This window comes from Lissotriton vulgaris, chromosome 1_1, assembly GCF_964263255.1.
Source record: "Lissotriton vulgaris chromosome 1_1, aLisVul1.2, whole genome shotgun sequence".
Classification (NCBI taxonomy): Eukaryota; Metazoa; Chordata; class Amphibia; order Caudata; family Salamandridae; genus Lissotriton; species Lissotriton vulgaris.
The window spans coordinates 238350453-238376042 of NC_141685.1; the positions used below are offsets into that span (position 1 = coordinate 238350453).

The 25590-nt window shown below is 48.8% G+C and overlaps 2 non-coding genes across 2 annotated transcripts; both read right to left on the reverse strand.

The window, feature by feature from the left end:
* Window positions 1-1557: 1557 nt before the first annotated feature.
* TRNAT-UGU (transfer RNA threonine (anticodon UGU)) lies at window positions 1558-1630 on the reverse strand. Its single transcript has one exon. It is a non-coding gene; the product is annotated as a tRNA-Thr (tRNA).
* Window positions 1631-4686: 3056 nt separating this feature from the next.
* TRNAC-GCA (transfer RNA cysteine (anticodon GCA)) lies at window positions 4687-4758 on the reverse strand. The gene has a single exon. It is a non-coding gene; the product is annotated as a tRNA-Cys (tRNA).
* Between the last annotated feature and the right edge of the window lie 20832 nt (window positions 4759-25590).

Here is a 25590-nt window from a genome sequence, read left to right on the forward strand (position 1 = left end):
TCCAAACTGGTACAAAGAGTCTCAGCAAACACGTTTTGTTCATCAGGGTAAACTTTGTTAGGGCGTGTGTCATTCCAAAGGTCAAGAATTCACTCAAATCCGTATGTTGGTAGTCTTTTTGTGGAAAAGGAACTATGTCGCTGAGGTAGCATCAGGTTTCATCCAGAGGCGATACGAAGAAGGAGCTAGGATATCTTACGGCTCCAGTTCCACACATGGGGCCCTTATCAAGGAGGCGCTTCTTTTTCATTGGATTCGCCATCTTATACATTGCTGCTACCTCAGCGACATAGTTCCTTTTCCGCAAGAAGACTACAAACATACGGATTTGAGTGAATTCTTGACCTTTGGAATGATACACGCCCTGACGAAGTTCACCCTGAAGACCGAAAAGTATTGGCTGAGACTCTTTGTAGCAGTTTGGAATATTTGAAAAATGATTTATATGTTTTTACCAAAGGAACTTGACTATTTGTTGTTACTTGGAACAGAGGACCAGGGTAGTGCACCGCTCCATTTTTTCCCTGATTCCTGATCATCTGCTTGGCAGTGTGCACCTCACAACAGCAGGTGCAGGAGCAGTCAGTGCACACCAATTGTGAACATTTTTTTTTATATCTCCAAATTTAATACCCAATATTATCTCATATCAATTGGTTAGTAAAATTTAACATATTGAGATCAATATAAAAGCAAGTACAACAAAGCTCACATTCGTACATAAGTTAAAATGGAGAGGTAACACAAGACATAACATTGGTCATAAAATTGCTTTAATTTTTAGGAATCCATAAAAGCAATACATTGTAGAAACCAATTTCTTTTCAAACGTGTGGTACTGTGTTCCCCAAATTCAACAAACATAGGTGTCGGCGCGTTTCGGTGAATAGTTGGATTTTTGTCCTTGTAGCTCACTCGTCACAGACTGTAATGAGTGAGCTACAAGGACAAAAATCCAATTGTGAATATTTTGATTAAGACTTATAACGGGAACACAGCTAAGAGGTGCGGCCACTGGAGTCCGCTGTTGACCACTGCCTTTTCCAAATGAACAGCCACAGTTTACAGTGAGTGGGCAATGACACAAGCCAATGAAAAATATGGGCGGAGATTGGGCGGAGCATCAAGCCCCTGCCTCAATACAGCATGCCTGGCAGAGCAGCGCATGCGCTGCCCAGGCTCGACCTGAAAATGTCACTGTGTCCAGGCAACATAAAGAAATGTAACTTATGTAAAGGCCCTAGAGGGCCACAATGACCTCGTGAGCCGAAGGTGCCCTGCAGGTGACAGCTGTTCCTCGTGGTTTGAATGTAGTGCCAGGGAGATCAGTAGGCCCTTCCTGGCGAACTAGCTATTCACTTTTTATTAAAATACCACATCATAAGGTCGTCCAAGGACATAACAAATGTACCTTTTCTTTTTATTTGAGGAACTTTAGTCCAGTTCCGAAGTGAACAATTGCTGCAGCACTGAGCTTAAGTGGCAAAGTCTGAAAGGAATATTTCTATCGACATCCCCAAGATATTGGTATTTTTTTTTATTACAAAAAGGTTGGAGAGGCCCCAGCGAGATTTGAACTCGCGACCCCTGGTTTACAAGACCAGTGCTCTAACCCCTGAGCTATGGAGCCAGACGCTAAACATACAGATGCAGTAGCTTATACAATGGACGAAGATCACACACCTCTGGCAAGAATACGCATCATTGTTGTTCATTGGGCGGAGAGTCAATAGGAGAGAATTGCACGAGTCCAGATTAGTCAGAGAAAGAAAACAGGATCTACAGGATGTTGAGCTGCTGAGTCCAGAGACTGCTCCATCTCACTGCACAGTGTGAGTCACTCACAAGAAACACCCTGCTCTGGGCTGTGCACACTGGCAGCCGCCCCCCCCCCCCCCCCCCAGCTACTGTTCGTTAATATGCACGTTTAAGAGCATGACAGGTGCAGGCAGAAGAGAGTGCAAGGCAAGGCTGGGTATGAACGGGTAAACACCTATCCTAAATGAAAGGACAAGCAGCCTAATTCATGAAGCTGAATTCGGCTCGCAAAGGGCCAGATTCTGATAATCTGGCCCTTTGCGAGTGAGATTTTTGCATTTGGGATTCATCATCCCAAATGCAAAAATCGGTAATTGCGTTTTCGCAAATTTGCGATGGATTACATTTAAGGAATCTCTATTTGAGATTCCTTAAATGCAATTCATCATCCATTTAAAAATTGCGAAATCGCAATTTCGGGCCGCTATTTACCGCGAGGTCAAACCTCGTGATAAATAGCGATAACTCAGAAAAAGGCTTTTAAAAGCATTTTTCTGAGTTGCATGTTGCACACACACACATGTTCTTTGGACATGTGTGTGTGCATCACCTGTTCATATTGGCATTTAAGGTGTGCTACGGGGTGTCCTTTGGACACCCCTGGCACCCTTTCAATCGCTATCTTATTTGTGATTAGCTAATTGCTAATCGCAAATAAGGAATACTCCCCATTCATTCCTATGGGCCTTCTGGGGCCCACTCCCCCCCCCCCCAGGGAGGGGGGGGAGTGGATCCGCCAGCGTTTTGCCACCCGGTTTTCAGCCGATTTTGTTACAGGCCCGTTTTTGCAGCATAGAGACCCAAAACCGGCCCCCACCCGTGCGGCGCTCCGGGTGATTGCCCGGTGCCAGCTACGGCCAGTACGTCACTGGGAACCACGCCCACTAGTGAGTTTCACGAGGCACCCCAGGATCTGGCTGGTAAAATTCTTAATGTCCACTGATGGGAAGAGAACCGCTCGATGGGAGAAGCAGGTACAGACAGCAAGGTGATGGAAGACAACGGGGCATATTATCAACAAGTAGCGGTAAATATCGTAATTCGCACTTAGCGCAAATTTGAATATCGCCGTCTATCGCTGGTTTATATTGCCGAGTTAGCGCGTTATCATCAACGTCTGACTCCAAGGCAATAAAAACCCAGCGATAGTGGAAAAATGTGCGATTATGGCTGGAAATACAGCGATAAAAGCACAGCGAAAAAAAAATCCTTGTAGATAGGGCAGGGTGAACTCATCCATACAATCCACCTCCCATAGGATATAATGGCTAAGTCAGATTGTAAGGCATTAATAAACCAGCGATAAGCAAGGTTAGCGCTACTTTTCATATCGCTACGTGGGTTTGCGGCGTGATTGATGGTAGGAGATAGTTGTGTTAGAGACATTTTCCAGGTTATTTTAGTAAGGTACGCCCACTTTGCATATAATTAGCGTTGCAAGGTTGGGCGTTATGAAAATGGGCGCTGAGGCAAGGAATCACACGCTAGCGTGTCCTTGATGATAGTGCGATACAATTTTCACCGCTTTTCACCCAAAAACGGACGCTAAAGCGTCGATAATGGTCTTGATAATATGCCCCAATGTTTACAAGATCGCGATGCAGCCTGTGTATGCATGTAGGGGCGGAGCCAGCTAGCGCCCTGGGCGAAATCAAGTGGGGGCCCTCTTGCTCCTCCCCCTCTCTTCAAGGGTTTTCCCTTCTATCTTTCCTAAGTGCTATATATAACAGGAGCTGCTATTAGGCAGTGCTCAATTTTTAAAACTACATTTGTTAAATAATCAACATATGAACAAATTTGTGCAATTGCCCAAATATTTCTTTTTATTTATTTCAAAAAGATTTGATTAGAAGAATTGTGCACCATTGAGCCACCATTGCAGTGCTCTCTGTTTTCAGGTTTACTACCGGGCCAGCTTGGAAGCAATGTTAGCTGGGGAACCTACCTAATAGGTTCTTGGGGAGGAAGGTTCACACTGAGAAAAAAATATCACCATATTGTGACTTTTACAGCACACTTGTCACATAAATGTTCGACAAAAAATCCAAAGGTTGTGAAGGGGCGCAAAGGAAATATTCCCAAACCTTAGTGGTGCTCTGCGGAAGCCCTTACTCTGCCCATGGATAGTGGTACCCACCTCCCACTGTCACGTGGCTGTCACTGATCCGAATACACAGAGCATTCTTCACCATGCTTTCAACCTGTTCTAGATCCAGGGAATGTAACTCAGTCTTAAAGGGGAAAGGTGGACATTTCACAATCTCTTGCTGTAGACCGGGAGCCTCGCCGCTTACTTTCAGAACCAGTGCGGGCCTCTTTCGAAATTTCTGTTTATTAGATTAGATTTCTCGTAGTCTATTAATCAGCAAACCTACACCTTTCACAAACTTTGCAAACATTGGAATAGGGAAGTCTTACATTAAACAGAAACTTCTGTCTTTGGTGATGTAAAAGGGGGCGTCCACTTTTAAAAGCTTGTGTTAGGACTTAAGAATAGTATGAGAGAGCTCGCTATACTGAGCATCACAGCTTCAACTCACAGAATGCCAACTCATCTCTTCATCCTTCTGGGAGTGATCACATGCTTCCAAACACTTGGGGATCTCGCTTTCGTTCCCTTTGTGTCTCGCGCTCTCTCTCTTTCACCTTCTGCATTTCGCTCTCTTTCAGCTTGTGTATCTCTCAGACAAAGTGACTTAGCTTTAGTCAACTTGTCAGTATAAAGTTAAATGTTTAAATCGTTTGGTCGTTTCTAGGAAACATGATCCAAAAAGCGTGTGTTATGTTAATGTTGGTCTTTTTCGCAGCAATGAACTTCTTTTTAGGCTTTGCACAAAATATTGTAAAAAGGATTGAAAAAAAATGTGAAGGGGACACCCGGATTTGAACCAGGGACCTCTTGATCTGCAGTCAAATGCTCTACCACTGAGCTATATCCCCACCTGGATCTTTGAAAAATGTAAAGTATTACATGCCTGTTTCCTTTTCCTGATGAGCCTTAGAAGCTTTGCTTCAAGGCGCGCCACGGACTTAATGTTCCAGTTTTGTGTGCGAGCACACTGCCTTCTGTGACATGTACTTTGTTTTATTTTTAACGCCTGGGAGCGCCTAGTCGCCACTATAATGGCGAAAGCGAGTGATTATAACTATGGAAGTGCCTTCCCAGTGTGTTCTTGTGGTTTGAGAGTCTGCCATATATTGCAGTATTATACCTCTAATTGTGTTTTGTTTTCTCTTGTAACCTGCACATGTCACTTTTTCCTCCTATAATGCACCGTTTGCTACCTCATGTATTTTGTTTGCTCACAATTGTTCACTTTTGCCTCATGTAACTTAACGTTTGCTTTTGTAATTTGTTCACTTGTAATTTTCTCCTCATGTATTATTACTGTTCCTATTGTGAAGTGCTCTGACACCTTTGGGTAAAGTCAGCGCTATATAAAAACTCATAAATAAATAAATAATTGTGGTGAGGGTGGTATGTCACCCCCCTTCCAATCCTCCAGGGGAGGGGCGATGAGTCCTAGCCATGGGGGTCTGAGGCTGGTGATGAGGGCGCAGGAGGTCGGTGCTGGAGCCCCCTACAGGACCGGCCCACCCCCACCAGTGAACCAATGCCCCACCGCAGGTACAGGGGTGCTCAGCCGAGTGCATGATGCGGGGTGTCAGAGCCCCACAGCTGGCGCGGGGGGGAGACTCCTGGGGGCAGGGGTGAGGGGCAGAAGAAGGAGCATCTTAGAAGGACATCACATCTGTAACTTCACCCTTCTCGGCAGCAGGGGGCACTGCAGGGTCACACACCATCAGAAGTAGAAAAGAACCAGGGGCCCAAGGATATACGAGCCACCCCCCCACCCAATCCTCTTTTCCTTCCCTTTGCACTGGCAAAGGGAAGGAAAAGAGGATTTGCTAACTGAACAAGAATTTGCAATGCAATAGTTCTCGCATTAATTAAGTTTGAGCTATTGGCATTGCTAAATATTGCAACACAAATTTCAATAAAAGCCCTTAAATTGAAGGCCACAAAAATGTGTATTTATTTTTTAAGCAATGGTGGCATGCTGCGCTTTAGATTAATATGTTTAAAAGTAAAGTACACCATACTGCGATTGCTACAATAGTTAATTGTGGATGCGTTAACAATTGATGCGTGCACTGATGGCTGGTGGTGTGTGTGCCTGTAGAAATTGTGCACTGATGGCTGGTGGTGTGTGTGCCACTACCACTGTGTGTACACACTGTGTGTGCCACTACCACTACCACATGCTCTACCACTGAGATATATCCCCACCTGATCCATCTCTCCACAATACGGAATATATTTGTTTTCATTGGCCCTGCCTGTGCAATATCTTTTAGTTTTACATTTCCGTCTTGTAGTTCGTTTTTTCCGCTCAGCTCTATCCTCAAGCCATTGAGGGTTTCTAGCGCTGAGCTACAAACATGTCCTCCAATTCTGTTCCTGTCCTTCACCTCTTTTGTGTGCCTGACCTATATTCACCGGTCTTGTTCTTTATTCCTCCACTGACCTACGTGGCCCTGCTTCAAGGCGCGCCCCGAGTATGATGACGTTTCACCTTCTGAATGCGGACAGAAAGCCTTCTTAAATAGGATGTTTTTAGGGCTCGCCTGCTGATGTGCTTCTGCGCATAGCTGGCGAAGCTCTATTGTGGCTTATCCAGAGTTTAACCACCACTGGCGATTCCTTGCAGTGCATGTGCTTTTTAGGTCATTGCGCAAGCGCAAGCCCTAAAAAGCGCGTGCACAATGCCACCAGCCGCCTGCCTGCCTGCCTCGCATTACCACATCAAAGGCAGCTTCTCAGCGTGCGCTCATCCCCTAATTATTCACAGCCGGCCGGCCGTCCTTTCAGGTCTCCTTTTATGCTCTCTGATGCTTGTTTATTTTGTATAGGTATACTTAGGACTCGTTTCTTTCAAACCCTTTGTCGAGCTTTACAGTTGCTGAATATCTTTTATTATTCATTACGGGGTAATACTGCCACATCCACAGCACTTTGTCAACATCTTTTATTATTCCTTACGGGGTAATACTGCCACATCCACAGCACTTTGTCATGTCTCTTTCTCGTGTTATTTTGCATGTATATTTACTCTTGTCTGGCATTCCACGTGCTTCATTTTGGCTCTCATCCGAACCTGCTTCTTCACTGGCCTTAGACTGCTCAGCTCATTGTATTATCGCAATTGTCTGCTTCTAGTTTGTATTTTACTGATCCACAGTCTGCCACTTTTGTGTTGTGTGTATAGCGCGTTAATTGGCCTTCCAGCATTTGGCAGCCCAAGCCTTCAAATTCACACGTAGCTGCTAATCCAGGAAGCGCTGCGCCGACCAGCTCCATTAACACGTGAACTCCTGTCTTGAACAAACCGTGCAGCTTTACACTGCAGCATTTCTTCCTGGAACGAAATGACCCACTGAGTTTTAAATGACATCTTGAAATGCGCCTAATGCTTGGTCTGCTGTTGAATCCCTACAGATTAACCCTTCCTTGTCTCTGTCATGTCCTGTCACCTGCCATTCCCAGACCTGTAGTCACATTTGTGTTTCATTGCACCAATAAGATTAGTGTTTTGTTTCTTGTAACTGTCAGCGTGAACTCTTTTTTAGTACATAGACTGACAATAATGTAACTCACGGGGATCAATTTGTAAATAAGATAAAAAACTATTAATAATTGTAACAGACAAAAGTTTTTCTAGGAAGGCCACTGCTGGCGCCGTCGAATACTTAGATTACTTGATTCCCGCACATGCCACTTTGTCCCACGGCCTGTGCTTACTGCCTATAGTCCACTCTTACAGGTTCAAGCTCCAACCATGCACCCACCACCCAGCTCCACCGATGCCCCACCACACAGCTCCACCGATGCACCCACCACACAGCTCCACTGATGCAACCACCACACAGCTCCACCGATGCACCCACCACACAGCTCCACCAATGCACCCACCACTCAGCTCCACCAATGCACCCACCACACAGCTCCACTGATGCACCCACCACACAGCTCCACCGATGCACCCAACACACAGCTCCACCGATGCACCCACCACACAGCTCCACGATGCACCCACCACACAGCTCCACCGATGCACCCACCACACAGCTCCACCGAGGCACCCACCATACAGCTCCACCGATGCACCCACCACACAGCTCCACCGATGCACCCACAACACAGCTCCACCGATGCACCCACCACACAGCTCCACCGATGCACCCACAACACAGCTCCACGGATGCAACCACCACACAGCTCCACCGATGCACCCACCACACAGCTCCACCGATGCACCCACCACCCAGCTCCAACAATTTTCCCCACCACACAGCTCCACCGATGCACCCACCACACAGCTCCATCGATGCACCCACCGCACAGCTCCATCGATGCACCCACCGAGGCACCCACCACACAGCTCCACCGATGCACCCACCACACAGCTCCACCGATGCACCCACCACCCAGCTCCACTGATGCCCCATCACACAGCTCCACCGATGCACCCACCACACAGCTCCACCGATGCACCCACCACACAGCTCCACCGATGCACCCACCACACAGCTCCACTGATGCAACCACCACCCAGCTCCACCAACATAGCTCCACCAATGCACCCACCACACAGCTCCACTGACACAGCTCCACCGATGCACCCACCACACAGCTCCACCGATGCACCAACCACACAGCTCCACCGAGGCACCCACCACACAGCTCCACCGATACACCCACCATACAGCTCCACCGATGCACCCACCACACAGCTCCACCGATGCACCCACCACACAGCTCCACCCACCACACAGCTCCACCGAGGCACCCACCACACAGCTCCACCGAGGCAGCCACCACACAGCTCCACAGTTGCACCCACCACACAGCTCCACCGAAGCACCCACCACACAGCTCCGCCGATGCACCCACCACACAGCTCCACCGATGCACCTACCACACAGCTCTGCTGATGCACCCGCCACACAGCTCCGCCGATGCACCCACCACACAGCTCCACCAAGGCACCCACCACACAGCTCCACCGATGCACCCACCACACAACTCCACCGATGCACCCACCATACAGCTCCACCCATGCACCCACCACACAGCTCCGCCGATGCACTCACTACACAGCTCCTCGGATGCACCCACCACACAGCTCCACCAAGGCACCCACCACACAGCTCCACCGATGCACCCACTACACAGCTCAACCGATGCACCCACCACACAGCTCCACTGATGCAACTACCACACAGCTCCACCAACACAGCTCTATTGATGCACCCACCACACCGCTCCACTGATGCACCCACCACACAGCTCCACCGAGGCACCCACCATACAGCTCCACTGATGCACCCACCACACAGCTCCACCGATGCACCCACCACACAGCTCCACCGATGCAACCACCACACAGCTCCACCGATGCCCCCACCACACAGCTCAACCGACAAAGCTCCAATGATGCACCCACCACACAGCTCCACCGATGCACCCACCACACAGCTCCACCGATGCGCCCACCATACAGTTCCACCGATGCACCCACCACACAGCTCAACCGATGCACCCACCACACAGCTCCACTGATGCAACCACCACACAGCCCACCAACACAGCTCCACCGATGCACCCAACACCCAGCTCCACCGATGCCACCACCACACAGATCAACCAACACAGCTCCAACAATGCACCCACCACACAACTCCACCGATGCACCACCACACAGCTCCACCGAGGCACTCACCATAGAGCTCCACCGATGCACCCACCACACAGCTCCACCGATGCACCCACAACACAGCTCCACCGATGCAACCACCACACAGCTCCACCGATGCACCCACCACACAGCTCCACCGATGCACCCACCACCCAGCTCCAACAATGCCCCCACCACACAGCTCCACCGATGCACCCAACACACAGCTCCATCGATGCACCCACCGCACAGATCCATCGATGCACCCACCAAACAGCTCCACTGAGGCACCCACCACACAGCTCCACCGATGCACCCACCACACAGCTCCACTGATGCAACCACCACACAGCTCCACCAACACAGCTCCACCGATGCACCCACCACACAGCTCCACCGATGCACCCACCACACAGCTCCACCGATGCACCAAACACACAGCTCCACCGATGCACCCACCACACAGCTCCACCGATGCACCCACCACACAGCTCCACCGATGCACCCACCACACAGCTCCACTGATGCAACCACCACACAGCTCCACCAACACAGCTCCACCGATGCAGCCAACACCCAGCTCCACCGATGCCCCCACCACACAGCTCAACTGACACAGCTCCACCGATGCACCCACCACACAACTCCACCGATGCACCCACCACACAGCTCCACCGAGGCACCCACCACACAGCTCCACCGATGCACCCACAACACAGCTCCACTGATGCAACTACCACACAGCTCCACCGATGCACCCACCACACAGCTCCACTGATGCACCCACCACCCAGCTCCAACAATTTCCCCCACCACACAGCTCCACTGATGCACCCACCACACAGCTCCATCGATGCACCCACCGCACAGCTCCATCGATGCACCCACCGAGGCACCCACCACACAGCTCCACCGATGCACGCACCACACAGCTCCACTGAGGCACCCACCACACAGCTCCACAGTTGCACCCACCACACTGCCCCCCCGAAGCACCCACCACACATCTCCACCGATGCACCCACCACACAGCTCCGCCAATGCACCCACCACACAGCTCCACTGATGCAACCACCACACAGCTCCACCAACACAGCTCCACCGATGCACCCACCACCCAGCTCGACCGACACAGCTCCACCAATGCACCCACCACACAGCTCCACTGATGCACCCACCACACAGCTCCACCGATGCACCCACCACACAGCTCCACTGATGCAACCACCACACAGCTCCACCAACACAGCTCCACTGATGCACCCACCACCCAGCTCCACCGATGCCCCATCACACAGCTCCACCGATGCACCCACCACACAGCTCCACCGATGCACCCATCACACAGCTCCGCCGATGCACCCACCACACAGCTCCACCGATGCACCCACCACACAGCTCCACTGATGCAACCACCACACAGCTCCACCAACACAGCTCCACCAATGCACCCACCACCCAGCTCCACCGACACAGCTCCACCGATGTACCCACCACACAGCTCCACCGATGCACCCACCACACAGCTCCACCGAGGCACTAAGCATGGGCGGAAAATCCGTTACACTCGCGGATTTTGCGGATTTTCGGGAAATCCGCAATCCGCGAGATTTGCGAATTTCCCGCAAAATTCGCACGCAGCGGATTTTTTTGGCGGCGCGCGGCGTTGGTGATACAATTTTTGCGGCGCGCGGCGTTTATCATCGTTTGCCGAGTTGTTTTTTTCGATAGTTTGCGAGTGCTGCGCCATTTTGGATCTTGCTGTGTGATCCCGCGGGAATTGGCGAGCGCGATTACGTCATCGCGGCTTGCCAGCGATAGTTTGTCAACGCGAGTACGGCGAGATCACGTCTCGCGGTACTTCGCAATTGCGAGATTTGAGATGCGGCGAGCGAAAATATAAATTTGCAATTCTGCACAAGAAATCCACCAGCAAGCAGCATAAACCTTCTAGAAATGATGATTTTTATCTGAATAACTCCTTAGTTTGACATTTGCCTGCACTTTTTTAGCGAGGAGTCCATTTTGGGGAGGGGGGCAGGGGGGTGGGAGGAAGGAAGTACCCCACAGTCTTCAACTTCCTGTTCCTGTTCAGCAGGCTCCTCCCAGTGCTTTGTCCATCTCCTGGTCACTTTTCATTTGGGTCTGGAGCTGGAAGGATTACTTTTTGTGGATGCTGCTGGATATTTGGATTTGAGGCCTTTTTGACTTTCTTTGGATCACTGTTGGATTAGAAATTTTACAAGTAAGTTTGTTTGGGGCATTACAGTTGCTGCAATTAAAATTTTGGAATTTTCGATTTTTGGGCTGTTTTGGGGCCTTTTGCCCAGGGGTACTCAGTGGTGGGTGGACTGAGTCTTTCTGTGGGTTGTCTTGAACTTAAACATCATGGAGGCCATGGATGAATTGGGATTGTGCTGATTTTTCTGTGTTTTTCGATTTTTGACCTGTTGTTGGGGCCTTGACCAGGGGTAGTGAGTGGTGCATGGGCCTAGTCTTTCTGTGGGCTGTCTTGAACTTAAACATCATGGAGGGCATGGATGGAATGGGATTGTGCTGATTTTTCTGTGTTTTTCGATTTTTGACCTGTTGTTGGGGCCTTGACCAGGGGTAGTGAGTGGTGCATGGGCCTAGTCTTTCTGTGGGGTGTCTTGAATTTAAACATCATGGAGACCATGGATGGAATGGGATTGTGCAGATTTTTCAGTGATTTTCGTTTTTTGGGCCTGTACTTGTGGCCTTTTCACCAGGGGTATTTGAGTCTAGCATGGGCCTAGTCTTTCTGTGGGCTGTCTTGAACTTAAACATCGTGGAGGGCATGGATGGAATGGGATTGTGCTGATTTTTCTGTGTTTTTCGATTTTTGACCTGTTGTTGGGGCCTTGACCAGGGGTAGTGAGTGGTGCATGGGCCTAGTCTTTCTGTGGGGTGTCTTGAATTTAAACATCATGGAGGGCATGGATGGAATGGGATTGTGCTGATTTTGCAGTGTTTTTCGATTTTTGGGGGTGTTCATGGGGACAGGCCATGTGGGTAGGGGCCATTTTGAGTGCTGGTACAGGCAGGCCCTGGCCATGTGCTAGGAGGCAAGTGGCCATTTTGAATGCAGGCTTTGTTGTTAGGCCTCCAACCATTTTGCCTACTTTTCAACCTTTATTTATGCCCAGGGGTAGTGAGTCTTGCATGGGCCTAGTCTTTCTGTGGGTTGTCTTGAATTTAAACATCATGGAGGGCATGGATGGAATGGGATTGTGCTGATTTTGCAGTGTTTTTCGATTTTTGGGGGTGTTCATGGGGAGGGACATGCCATGTGGCTGGTGGCCATTTTGAGTGCAGCTACAGGCACTGGCCATGTGCTGGCAGGCAAGTGGCCATTTTGAATGCAGGCTTTGTTGTTAGGCCTCCAACCATTTTGCCTACTTTTCAACCTTTATTTATGCCCAGGGGTAGTGAGTCTTGCATGGGCCTAGTCTTTCTGTGGGTTGTCTTGAATTTAAACATTATGGAGGGCATGGATGGATTGGGATTGTGCTGATTTTGCAGTGTTTTTCGATTTTTTTGTGCTCTATAACTGAACTGATGTTCCTCTGTCTTCCATTTTTTTTAGGTGCACAAGACTCAAGAGAACCACCAGTGCCAGGAAGAAGTCCTGCAGCGGTGTGTGTGTGCAGCATAACGTCACGCGACGTCACGTCTGGCCTCAGACAACTCTACAATTCGTGCAACTGCGGCCTGCTGTCTGACCTGCTCTGAAGAAGATGGCCCCAAAGAAATTTCTCCGTAGCTCCTCTAGCAAGAAAGTTGCTAGTAAGGAGCAGAAGAAGCAAGTTACCAAGGAGGCTGGTGTGCCACCCGCCACGTTTTTTGGGAGCAAAAAAAAAAGTACGCCTGCAGCAGCAGGATCTGCTGGGGACCAAGCTGGGAGCAGCACCCCTGCTCCATTGGGTTCAGTGCCTCCACCACCACGCCAACTTAAGTCAAAGCCCTTGAGTGCTTCAGAGGCAGTCAGTGTACTTCTCCAATCACCATCGACCAGTGATGTTGGCTCATCGCAAGAAAGTAGCAGCAATGTCCCTGAATCAACACAGGTTGTTGTAACTCATCTGACAAGTGTTGAACAACCACAGCCGCAACAACAACACCATGTGCAAGTACACGCCCAAGTACATGTGGAAGGAGAGGCAGCAAAAGGAGATGCGCAAGCAAAGGTGCATGGAGGTTCACAAGTGCCCACAATAGTTGTTCCTCCCGAAGTAGGGGCACATCAGGAAATCGACAATGAAGCCGAGGTATCATTGGAAGCCACTCCTCCTGATGATCATTCATTGTCTTCCACATCCCTAGCAAGGAAAAGATCAAGGGGGGTGTCTACATCTTCTTCAAGCCCACCTCGTTCTGATGCAAGTGATCTGTCTTGGGAACCACAACTGCGGTCTGACAGTGAGGCACACCATGATCTGACACCGGTACCTAAGCGTAAAAGGAAGGTCGTCCAAAAACTCAAACCTATGGAGTGTGATGAGGCTCAACAAGAAGTGACAGATACTGCTGGTGATGAAGCCTCTCACGATGACGACGAGCCAGTCATCACAAAGGTCACTGCAGCCCCACCGGGCATGCAGCAAAGAGACATTTTGACCGTATCCCGAGAAGCTGCTGAGCGTGATGATGATGTCGGCGAGGAGGCAATGGAAATGGAATCATTAGATTTGGAGTTAAGTAGTACACCAAAACCTACCGCTTCCATATTTCTTCCTCGCAAGAAGGTACCCACCTCGTCCTCGACCTCAATTCGTGGTGGTGAAAGTGCAAAACGTACTGAAGTTCGGCAATCCACATCCTCCACTTCATCTGGCATTAGCAGCAGGACCACCACCACCAGTATCGCCGCCTCCTCCGGCCCCCGAAGACATTTCAAGTCTCCAGTTTGGGACTTCTTTAGTGTTTGCCCAAAAAAGGAAAACGTAGCCATTTGTAGCCTTTGTAAGCTTCGAGTTAGTCGTGGTAAGCTTGGTTCTAACTATGGTACCGGAGGCCAGAGAGGTCATCTTGAGAGAGCGCACCCTGTCCAATGGTTTCCGCACCTAGAGGCGGTCAAGAAAGCCGGAATTGCACGTAATGAAAACGTTGATTTTTCATCTGATGATGACGAGGAGGTAGAAGACGATTCAAACACTTCACTTACACCCAGTTCCCCTGTCAGCAGCAAACCCCATGGGAGCCACACTAAGAGTGTGGGAGAGAGTGAGACATCAATGCGGAAAAGTTCATCAGCGAGCGTAACTGGGTCGAAGAGATCATCATCATCCCGTAAATCCTTGGTCCAGGGCAACATTAAAAAGATGTTGTTTACAGAAGCGCAATATGAACGCAACCACCCAATGACCCGTCTGTATAACACTAAGCTGGCTAAAATGCTAGCTCTGGACCTTCTCCCTTTTTCTTTTGTAGAAGGGGTTGGTTTTCTAGAATTAGTGACAGCGCTCTGCCCTAAATGGAAGGTTCCTAGCCGGTTCTATTTTGCCCGAGTTGCGGTTCCAGCACTACATGAAGATGTTCTGAAGGTGATTGGGGCAGCTTTGCAGAAGAGTGCTGTTCACACTATACATCTGACAACAGAAATGTGGACCAGTGGCGCAAGCGCTGATTACATGTGCATCACTGCACACTGGGTCTCTTTTTCAGGGGCTAAAGCAAAGCTAAACGCAGGTGTTGACACGAACATTGTTTTTAAAGGTGCTCGGAAACATGCAACACTAGCCATGTTTGGTTTGGAGAAACGTCACACAGCAGAAAACATTTTGGATGTCTTTAACACAAAGGTCCTTAACTGGCTGTCCCCACTAAAATGCAAAGTTGGTTATGTTTCCACGGACAATGGCGCCAATATAGTTAAGGCCATGAGGGACGGTTACTATTTCAGAGTGCCGTGTTTGGCGCACTGTATAAACCTGGTTGTCCAAAAATTCTTGGGTAATAAAGGCAGTGCAGCGTACAGTGTATTGGAGACCTGCCGAAAAATGTGCAAGCATTTCAGGCATTCTTTTAAGGCCCGGAAGCAGCTGAGGAGCCTGCTATATCAACGTCAAATGCCAGTGAAAGCACTCATCCAGGAGGTGGTAACACGTTGGAACTCAACCTTCTACATGCTTGAGCGTCTGTATGAGCAGTATACGGAACTCGATCAATATTTCCTTAAAGAGGGTACAGAGGAGCTGAGGATGGGTGGGCCGCAATGGAACATAGTTGAAAGCCTGACACGCATGCTTCGTCCTTTTGAGTTCTTCACGCGTGCAGTCAGCAAGGAGGACTCTAATTTGGGAAAAGCTATCCCATTGTTGTACATGCTGGAGGACCAACTGAAGGAGGTGTGTTCTGTGTTTGGAAAAGATAAAAACCAAGACTCTTTGCTTCTGGCTGAGCAATTATTAGAGCTCCTACAAGGTGATGAACGTCTTAAAAAGATCCACTCAGAACAGCATTACATTTGTGCTACTATTCTGGATCCACGCTACAAAAAGGCGCTGGCAGGCCAAGCATTCTTTCCTTTTGATGATGAACATGTTCCAAAGTACAAACGTTGGCTAGCCTTGTCAGCCAAGAAGTTTGAAACAGAACGGCTGGAAATTGAAGGAAATGGCAGTACATCAGCAGGCCATCCCCAGTCAAAACAATCCACTTCTGCACCTGTGGCTGTGGCACAAGTGACCTCTCAGCCGTTAAAGACACCGGCAACCGGATCATCTGCACGAAAGACAACAGAAACATTGGAGGCTGAAGAGGATTGGCTAGCTCTGCGTGGGTTTGGTTCTCAAAAGGTCAGAGGCACAGCAAGAGCTAAGCAAAGTGGAGGAACCTTGGATGAGGACCTTGAGTCGATGGTGAAGGACTATCTGAATGACTCAACAGAGGTCTATGTTAATTCTGACCCATTGGCGTATTGGCATGGGAAAAAAGAATTGTGGCCACAGCTCACCAACCTGGCTTTAAACTACTTGTCTTGCCCACTCGCAAGCGTGTCTTCTGAACGGGTTTTCAGTGCGGCTGGTGGGATTGTAACTCCCAAACGGAGCCGCCTCTCGCCCAAAAATGTGGAGAGGTTAACAATGATCAAGATGAATCAGCACCTCATACCACCAGATTTCAGAGTACGAGAGAGCGTGCCGGATGAAGAGGAGGTGGCCAGCAACATAGATGAGGGAATTTCTACTCTGTCAGGTGACACTGAGCTCACCCTGCCTGAATTCGCAGAGTATGATGACGAAGCCTTATTCTTATTCCTGGACCGTGATACCGAGCCCTGAAAATGAGACAACGAATCAATAACTTTCTTTTTCATCCTTATTCACTTTTATTCCTGTGTGTCTGTCTTTATTTGTTGTGCACAGTTAATATAATTCAAACTTTAATCAGATAATCAAAAAAACAAGCCCATCAGCAGAACTGTCTTCACTTGTTTGCTAATTGATTTGAAGGTGCCGCAGTCTGCATTCCTCAGGTTCACAAGTTCAGAAGAACATGCTCCTCTATCCTCCTCCTCCAGACTCCTATTTCCATCAAAGCAGAGGGCTGGTTTACGCCCAATGAAGAAAGACTCAGCACTTGTGGGGGTGTTGTTCTACCTCTCTGCAGGTGAGTTGACGGGTCTGGGGCCATTGCTGGGAAGCACTAAAAGTGGTTTGGACCAAATCCGAGGCGGAAAATTTTTTGTGTTTTTGATGACTTGCTTGCCTTTGAGGTGCTCTTAGGGGGGGTTCCGTCTGTTTGTGGGTGAGTTTCGTGGTCTGGGAGCACTGCTGGGACACTCTAATCTTGATTGCATTTGCTTTTCAGGAAATCCGTCGTGGCAACCCCGACTTATGGCCTAGCTACGCAGTGCGTTTGGACCGAAGGCCCAGAAATATTGCAAGTATGAGATTTTGCTTTTGGCCTGTTTGGGGGTGTTATGCTTCTTGACGGGTGGGTTGCCGGGTCTTGGGGCATTCCTGGGAAGGTCTAATACCGGGTAGAAGTGGTTGGGACAAAATCCAGGCCGATTTTTTTTGTGGCTATTTCTGACATTTTGCTCTATGTAGCGTTTTCGGGGGCCTGTTTGGGGGGCTTCCTGGTGTTTGTGGGTGAGTTTCGTGGTCTGGGAGCACTGCTGGGACACTCTAATCTTGATTGCATTTGCTTTTCAGGAAATCCGTCGTGGCAACCCCGACTTATGGCCTAGCTACGCAGTGCGTTTGGACCGAAGGCCCAGAAATATTGCAAGTATGAGATTTTGCTTTTGGCCTGTTTGGGGGTGTTATGCTTCTTGGCGGGTGGGTTGCCGGGTCTTGGGGCATTCCTGGGAAGGTCTAATACCGGGTAGAAGTGGTTGGGACAAAATCCAGGCCGATTTTTTTTTTGGCTATTTCTGACATTTTGCTCTATGTAGCGTTTTCGGGGGCCTGTTTGGGGGGCTTCCTGGTGTTTGTGGGTGAGTTTCGTGGTCTGGGAGCACTGCTGGCTATATATACTTTACTTTGCAAGAGGTTTGAAGCCAATCCATGGTGGCAGAGGGGAGTTAGGGCCTAGCTGCAGAGCGCGCGCGGAGTGATTTGGGAAATTTGAGAAAAATTGACTAAGTCCCCATTTTTGTACTTTTGCTCTTTGGCTGTTTGGGGGTCTTCTACTCTTTTCTCCTGGGTTGACGGCTCTGGGGCCATTGCTGGGAAGCTCTAATACCGGATAAAAGTGTTTTGGACCAAATCCCAGGCGGAAATTTTTTTGTGTTTTTGATGACTTGCTTGCCTTTGAGGTGCTCTTAGGGGGGGTTCCGTCTGTTTGTGGGTGAGTTTCGTGGTCTGGGAGCATTGCTGGGACACTCTAATCTTGATTGCATTTGCTTTTCAGGAAATCCGTCGTGCCAACCCCGACTTATGGCCTAGCTACGCAGCGCGTTTGGACCGAAGGCCCAGAAATATTGCAAGTATGAGATTTTGCTTTTGGCCTGTTTGGGGGTGTTATGCTTCTTGGCGGGTGGGTTGCCGGGTCTTGGGGCATTCCTGGGAAGGTCTAATACCAGGTAGAAGTGGTTGGGACAAAATCCAGGCCGATTTTTTTTGGGGCTATTTCTGACATTTTGCTCTATGTAGCGTTTTCGGGGGCCTGTTTGGGGGGCTTCCTGGTGTTTGTGGGTGAGTTTCGTGGTCTGGGAGCACTGCTGGCGATATATACTTTACTTTGCAAGAGGTTTGAAGCCAATCCATGGTGGCAGAGGGGAGTTAGGGCCTAGCTGCAGAGCGCGCGCGGAGTGATTTGGGAAATTTGAGAAAAATTGACTAAGTCCCCATTTTTGTACTTTTGCTCTTTGGCTGTTTGGGGGTCTTCTACTCGTTTTCTCCTGGGTTGACGGCTCTGGGGCCATTGCTGGGAAGCTCTAATACCGGATAAAAGTGTTTTGGACCAAATCCCAGGCGGAAAATTTTTTGTGTTTTTGATGACTTGCTTGCCTTTGAGGTGCTCTTAGGGGGGGTTCCGTCTGTTTGTGGGTGAGTTTCGTGGTCTGGGAGCATTGCTGGGACACTCTAATCTTGATTGCATTTGCTTTTCAGGAAATCCGTCGTGCCAACCCCGACTTATGGCCTAGCTACGCAGCGCGTTTGGACCGAAGGCCCAGAAATATTGCAAGTATGAGATTTCGCTTTTGGCCTGGTTGGGGGTGTTATGCTTCTTGGCGGGTGGGTTGCCGGGTCTTGGGGCATTCCTGGGAAGGTCTAATACCAGGTAGAAGTGGTTGGGACAAAATCTAGGCCGATTTTTTTTGGGGCTATTTCTGACATTTTGCTCTATGTAGCGTTTTCGGGGGCCTGTTTGGGGGGCTTCCTGGTGTTTGTGGGTGAGTTTCGTTGTCTGGGAGCACTGCTGGCTATATATACTTTACTTTGCAAGAGCTTTGAAGCCAATCCATGGTGGCAGAGGGGAGTTAGGGCCTAGCTGCAGAGCGCGCGCGGAGTGATTTGGGAAATTTGAGAAAAATTGACTAAGTCCCCATTTTTGTACTTTTGCTCTTTGGCTGTTTGGGGGTCTTCTACTCGTTTTCTCCAGGGTTGACGGCTCTGGGGCCATTGCTGGGAAGCTCTAATACCGGATAAAAGTGTTTTGGACCAAATCCCAGGCGGAAATTTGTTTGTGTTTTTGATGACTTGCTTGCCTTTGAGGTGCTCTTAGGGGGGGTTCCGTCTGTTTGTGGGTGAGTTTCGTGGTCTGGGAGCATTGCTGGGACACTCTAATCTTGATTGCATTTGCTTTTCAGGAAATCCGTCGTGCCAACCCCGACTTATGGCCTAGCTACGCAGCGCGTTTGGACCGAAGGCCCAGAAATATTGCAAGTATGAGATTTTGCTTTTGGCCTGTTTGGGGGTGTTATGCTTCTTGGCGGGTGGGTTGCCGGGTCTTGGGGCATTCCTGGGAAGGTCTAATACCAGGTAGAAGTGGTTGGGACAAAATCCAGGCCAATTTTTTTTGGGGCTATTTCTGACATTTTGCTCTATGTAGCGTTTTCGGGGGCCTGTTTGGGGGGCTTCCTGGTGTTTGTGGGTGAGTTTCGTGGTCTGGGAGCACTGCTGGCTATATATACTTTACTTTGCAAGAGGTTTGAAGCCAATCCATGGTGGCAGAGGGGAGTTAGGGCCTAGCTGCAGAGCGCGCGCGGAGTGATTTGGGAAATTTGAGAAAAATTGACTAAGTCCCCATTTTTGTACTTTTGCTCTTTGGCTGTTTGGGGGTCTTCTACTCGTTTTCTCCAGGGTTGACGGCTCTGGGGCCATTGCTGGGAAGCTCTAATACCGGATAAAAGTGTTTTGGACCAAATCCCAGGCGGAATTTTTTTTGTGTTTTTGATGACTTGCTTGCCTTTGAGGTGCTCTTAGGGGGGGTTCCGTCTGTTTGTGGGTGAGTTTCGTGGTCTGGGAGCATTGCTGGGACACTCTAATCTTGATTGCATTTGCTTTTCAGGAAATCCGTCGTGCCAACCCCGACTTATGGCCTAGCTACGCAGCGCGTTTGGACCGAAGGCCCAGAAATATTGCAAGTATGAGATTTTGCTTTTGGCCTATTTGGGGGTGTTATGCTTCTTGGCGGGTGGGTTGCCGGGTCTTGGGGCATTCCTGGGAAGGTCTAATACCGGGTACAAGTGGTTGGGACAAAATCCTCGCGGAAAAGCCTTTAGTTGTGTCACTTTTTGTAACTTAGGGTTCGTTAGGGTTAGCCCTAGCAGCAGGATTGCATGTGTTTCGGGGTGTTCTAGATTTTTCCAACTGAGTTCTGGGGTCTTAGAGCCCTCGTGAGAATGTGTAATTTTGGTTGCAAGTCATTTGAAGAAAATCCATGGTGGGAAAGGGGGGATTTGGCAAAGTTAAAGAAAGCCTTTGCCACTATTCTTAACTTAGGGTTCGTTAGGGTTAGCAGTATTTGTATTGCATGTGTTTGAGTGGGGGGGATTTCGAGTCTTGGAGCGATGCTGGCTATGGCTACTTTTGCTTGGTTGCTTGCAAGTGGTTTGAATGCAATCCACGGTGGGTAATGGGTAATTAGGAAGGGGGTACTTCGGCCTACTTTTACTTTCAAAGTAAGTTTTGTCACCAGTTTTCTGCTAGGCCTCGTTTTTTGAGATTTGATTGGGGGTCTTCTACATTTTTGCGACTGGCTTTAGTAAGGGTCTGGGTGGGAGCACTGCTAGGAAGATCAAATTTTGTTCTAAAACACAGTTTACAGTACACCTAGCTTGAGGGGCAAGATCCGCTACATTAATTTGCCCATACTTATTTATCCTTCAAAAGGTGACTCAGAGTACGCACTTTCAAAAATATTGTACTGTCTACTAGGAAAATCAAATTGTGACTTTTTGCACTCCACAGCCTACATACCTTATATTTATTTATCAGTGGTGTTGTAATATTATATCACTTCCTGTTTTTCGTTGAATAACTACAGGCCGGGTTTCAGTCTCTGCAATGGGGAAAAAAGGATGGAGTCAGGCTTCACAGTAGCGAGCCACAATTCAGCATCAGGCAGGCAGTGGACAGGGTGTCTTCTGGTGACCAACATCGATGGACGAAGCGTCGGCTGCAATGGAGGAGTGCCGCTAATAGGAGGATTTTTTTTCTGCAGGCAACTTACTTACCACTTCCAACAGGACCACTACAACCACATAGATGCAGTATCCCTTGCCTTTTTCTCTGACTGTGACTGCATTTCTTGGATCTCTCTCTGCTTCTAAATTGATCCCTTAACACATCACTTAGTCCACTCCACTATCACATCTGCACCACACATAGTCATTTGTAAGTGCTCCTACGTAATTCGCAAGTCGCAGCACGCCCCAGGCCGTAGAGGACTGGGATGCCCCCAATGATGAAGCATGTCACCAAGGGGCAACCCTGGTGAGTGAGGGGACACCTACAAAACAAGCAATTTCTCCTTTTCTATCTACTATACCTTCCAGACCAACCCCACTGAGTGTTGTTGTGAATGGATTTATAGTGACCAGCAAGGCTCTCGGGTATCTGGCTAAGTACAGAGACCTTATGTTGAATATCGTTATCAATAATTCCACACAGGCCCTGTACTGTCGCATTCTTTCTATTCTTCCACAGTTGTCGAATGTACTACTTACTTTTCACTGACATGTATGCAGTAGTGCATGCACTTTCAAAGATTGATGGATAGGTTTGTACCCAAAGATTTGTTTATGTTCACAATTGTTTGTCTATGCTGTGCTATTTTTTCTTGTCTCCCAAAACCTTTCCCAAAAACCCCCGTACCCATCCATTTTTCAAACCCTAACCCTCTTCCCCCGGGCTGTGTGGTTTTGATTGATGTGTGACTAAATGACAGCAATAAATCCACACACTTGCTGGGGAGGATAAGGTGATAGCAACAGGCTGGTGAAGAAATCCGAGGATATATTCTTACTCTGCTTGACAAAGAACCATTGCTAATGTGAAAGAACTTCAACCGAATTAGTAGTTATACTTTACCATTTGTTAGGCTACAATGTGGCACTGTTCTACTGTACTTCTGTCACCTGCTATATTCTCAGTTGTACCGTTGAATTGCTCAGGAGGACAAACCAGATTTCATTTTCTTTTTTTTCATAGGCATGCAACTGCCACTGTGTCACACCACTAGTACCACCGCTATGAGGGAATTTTATCCGACCAAGATTGCCAACCATATTCGCTGTCTCCCGTGGAGCCAGCCATGGGTCTAGCCCTACTTTCAAACACAAATTACAGGTAAGATAAGCGTTTGGTGGTTTGGGGGTATAATGGAGTATTAGTAGAAGAGACGAGAGACTGAAGGTAGTACTACTAAAGTCCTAGGACTCTTGGATTCACTTCGTCTGTGAGAGGCACTTAGTGTTGAAAACATTTGGGCATTTACACTTAAAGGAAGAAAATGGAACTAAACTTTCAGGAAAACAAAGTCAACGTTAAACCCCCACCCACCAGGCAAGCAGTAAGAAACGGGTATGCTCAGATAAAGTTTGAAAAAGTATATTTATATCCCTAACAAAATAATCTCCCGCAAGACCCTCCCTAACCCCAACGATTGTCCTTCAAAAGTCCCCAAAAACCCAACTCCCAATTCCCACCCCCCAAAAGTCTCTAAAAAAGGGGCAAGGGACACTATGGGCGGATGCTGTCAACTTTTTGGGCCAGGGCATCATGCTCCTGGCGGAGCAAGGCGTGCTCTACGCGGAGCCCCTCCAACTGGTTGGAAAAGTGGTGGAGCTCCTGCTGGAGGCGGGACACCATCAGGGTACTGCGGCGCAGGCGTGCCTTCAATGCCTTGTAGGTGCAACGGCTGTGAGAGGAAGCTGTAGCTGTTGTCCTTGCTACTCGGCGGTGGCGTTTGGCTTTGGCAGCCCGGCTCAGTCTGGGTGGACCACTGTGCTGGGTGGCACTGGCAGCCCGTGGGGGAACGGAGGCCGATGCAGACGACGTAGTTGTTGTGGTCGACTGCACACTTTCTTCGTCCTCCAGGGCCACCAGCCGCCGATATTCGGCCACAGTGGCATCGATCCTCCGTTGCCGGGCCGCTCTAGCCAGCTCCTTCCTCCTTGTTCGTTTGGAAGGAGAACCTATATGAAGAAAGAAAGACATAGTCTGTAACCAATGCTCCTTAAGATTAACTCAATCATTCAGCAGAAATTTGTGTTGCACTACAACTAGCAACTTGCAAACGCATTACATAACTATTGAGGCCAGTATCTATCTAACCTCACACTTCTTCATCCTTGCTCTAACATTAGTGGGAGTTTAAGGAACAAGTTCTACGAGCACTATGGACTTCCATTAGAGTCGACTATGAAAGTACACCAGTCTTATTCTTCTTCTTGTCTCTTGTTTTGGAAAATTGGTACGTTATCTTCTGCAAGCCGGCATAATGCCAGCGCAGTAAACTTGCACCCGAGAAAAAGAGACGCACGCCATGAGGAGTGACCTAGACTTGCGTTGCGTTACTGTACCCGTCCAGTACATGCAGGTGGTGAAGCTCTTACTTTTCTATTACGGGTGGCACTGAGAATACTCTGTTACAACTCAAGGGCTACTCCTTAATTAATTTAACTTTCACCCTACAGTGGAAATGAGTACTAGAAATGGAAAATTGAAGAAGATAAATAATCTGATTATCTATCACTTCAAATGGGATGTTTTTGCTTATATATGGGATGACTTTTGGTGCTTTGCTTTTTATTGAGTGACCAGTGATACATCCACACATGAATGACTGAGTACTACTAAACTTATTAAGAGAGGTAGGGAGTGGCCACCGTAATAACCGGATCTATGCAGTGCTTGCAATACAAACTACTGCTACTATTGATGGTAGTATTTGGACAAAATTAAAAGTTCTTTTCCTTGCCTTTCCTACACTGGAACGGACGTGCGGGTGCAGTGTTACATGCTCTTCAAAGTTACACTTAGTTCATCCACTGACAGTCTACTCTCTCTAGATCATGGGTACTCACAAACTTTCTCTCAGGGGCTACATTTACAGTGTAGTTTGGGGCCGAGGGCCGCACTGGTGGGGGCGGAGTCAGAGGGGGCGGGGCTAAAGCAAAACGATAACTTGTGACCATGAGGTTGCACACAGGTCCCTGCAGCAGATGCCCTCACCCACTGAGCCACCAGACCCAGCATTTACATACATCTCTCTCCCTCCTGCTCTCCCTCCTGCCCTCCCTCTCCATCTCTCTCTCCCTCCTGCCCTCCCTCTACCTCCCCCTCTGTCATCTCACTGTGTGTGTGTCTATCTGTGTCAGCCTTCAGCCCGGGTTGAGACCGCTTCCTCAACGCGCACACACAGACAACAACACCAAAGTACTTAACAGGTCTTTAAAAGACCATTAACATATTATTGAGGCTTTGTTTGTTGTAGCGCCCCTGCTTCTCCACCCTGACAATCACTGCTTGCCCGGCCCCACAGAGGCTTTGTTCTATTTCACCTCTTTGTGGCCTTGCATCTCCACTCTGCTCTGTGGGGGCCGGGGGAGCAGTGATTGTCTGCAAGGTCTGCGCACCGCCAAGGAAGGCTTGCCGGGCCACCACCGGCCCGCGGGCCCTACTATGAGTACCCCTGCTCTAGATACACATATGCTATCTAAGAGTCAGATAGTAGCATGATCCAGGTATATGGACACATACAGTTTCTGTGTCACCCACCCAGGCTGTTGTCCTTCCACCCATCATTGCTTCATCATTCACCCAGCCATGCATCTCATATTCTTGCCTTCCCAGCTAGTCTTCAATCTCAATAAGTAAGGAATATATAAGAGCTTACCTCTGGCCGCCACCACCACCGTCTCAACTCTCACAGCCGCCGCCTCCTCCCCTGAAGAATCGCCCTCCGCCTCCGTGTCGAGCACCACCACCTCCACACTGGCCCCGCCACCAGATGTTCCACCTACAAAGTACATTTAAGAATGTTAGAATAAAGCACTCACTAGTCTTTGGTCTAGGAATGAAGACATGTGAAAACAATGTAATTTGTGACTGTC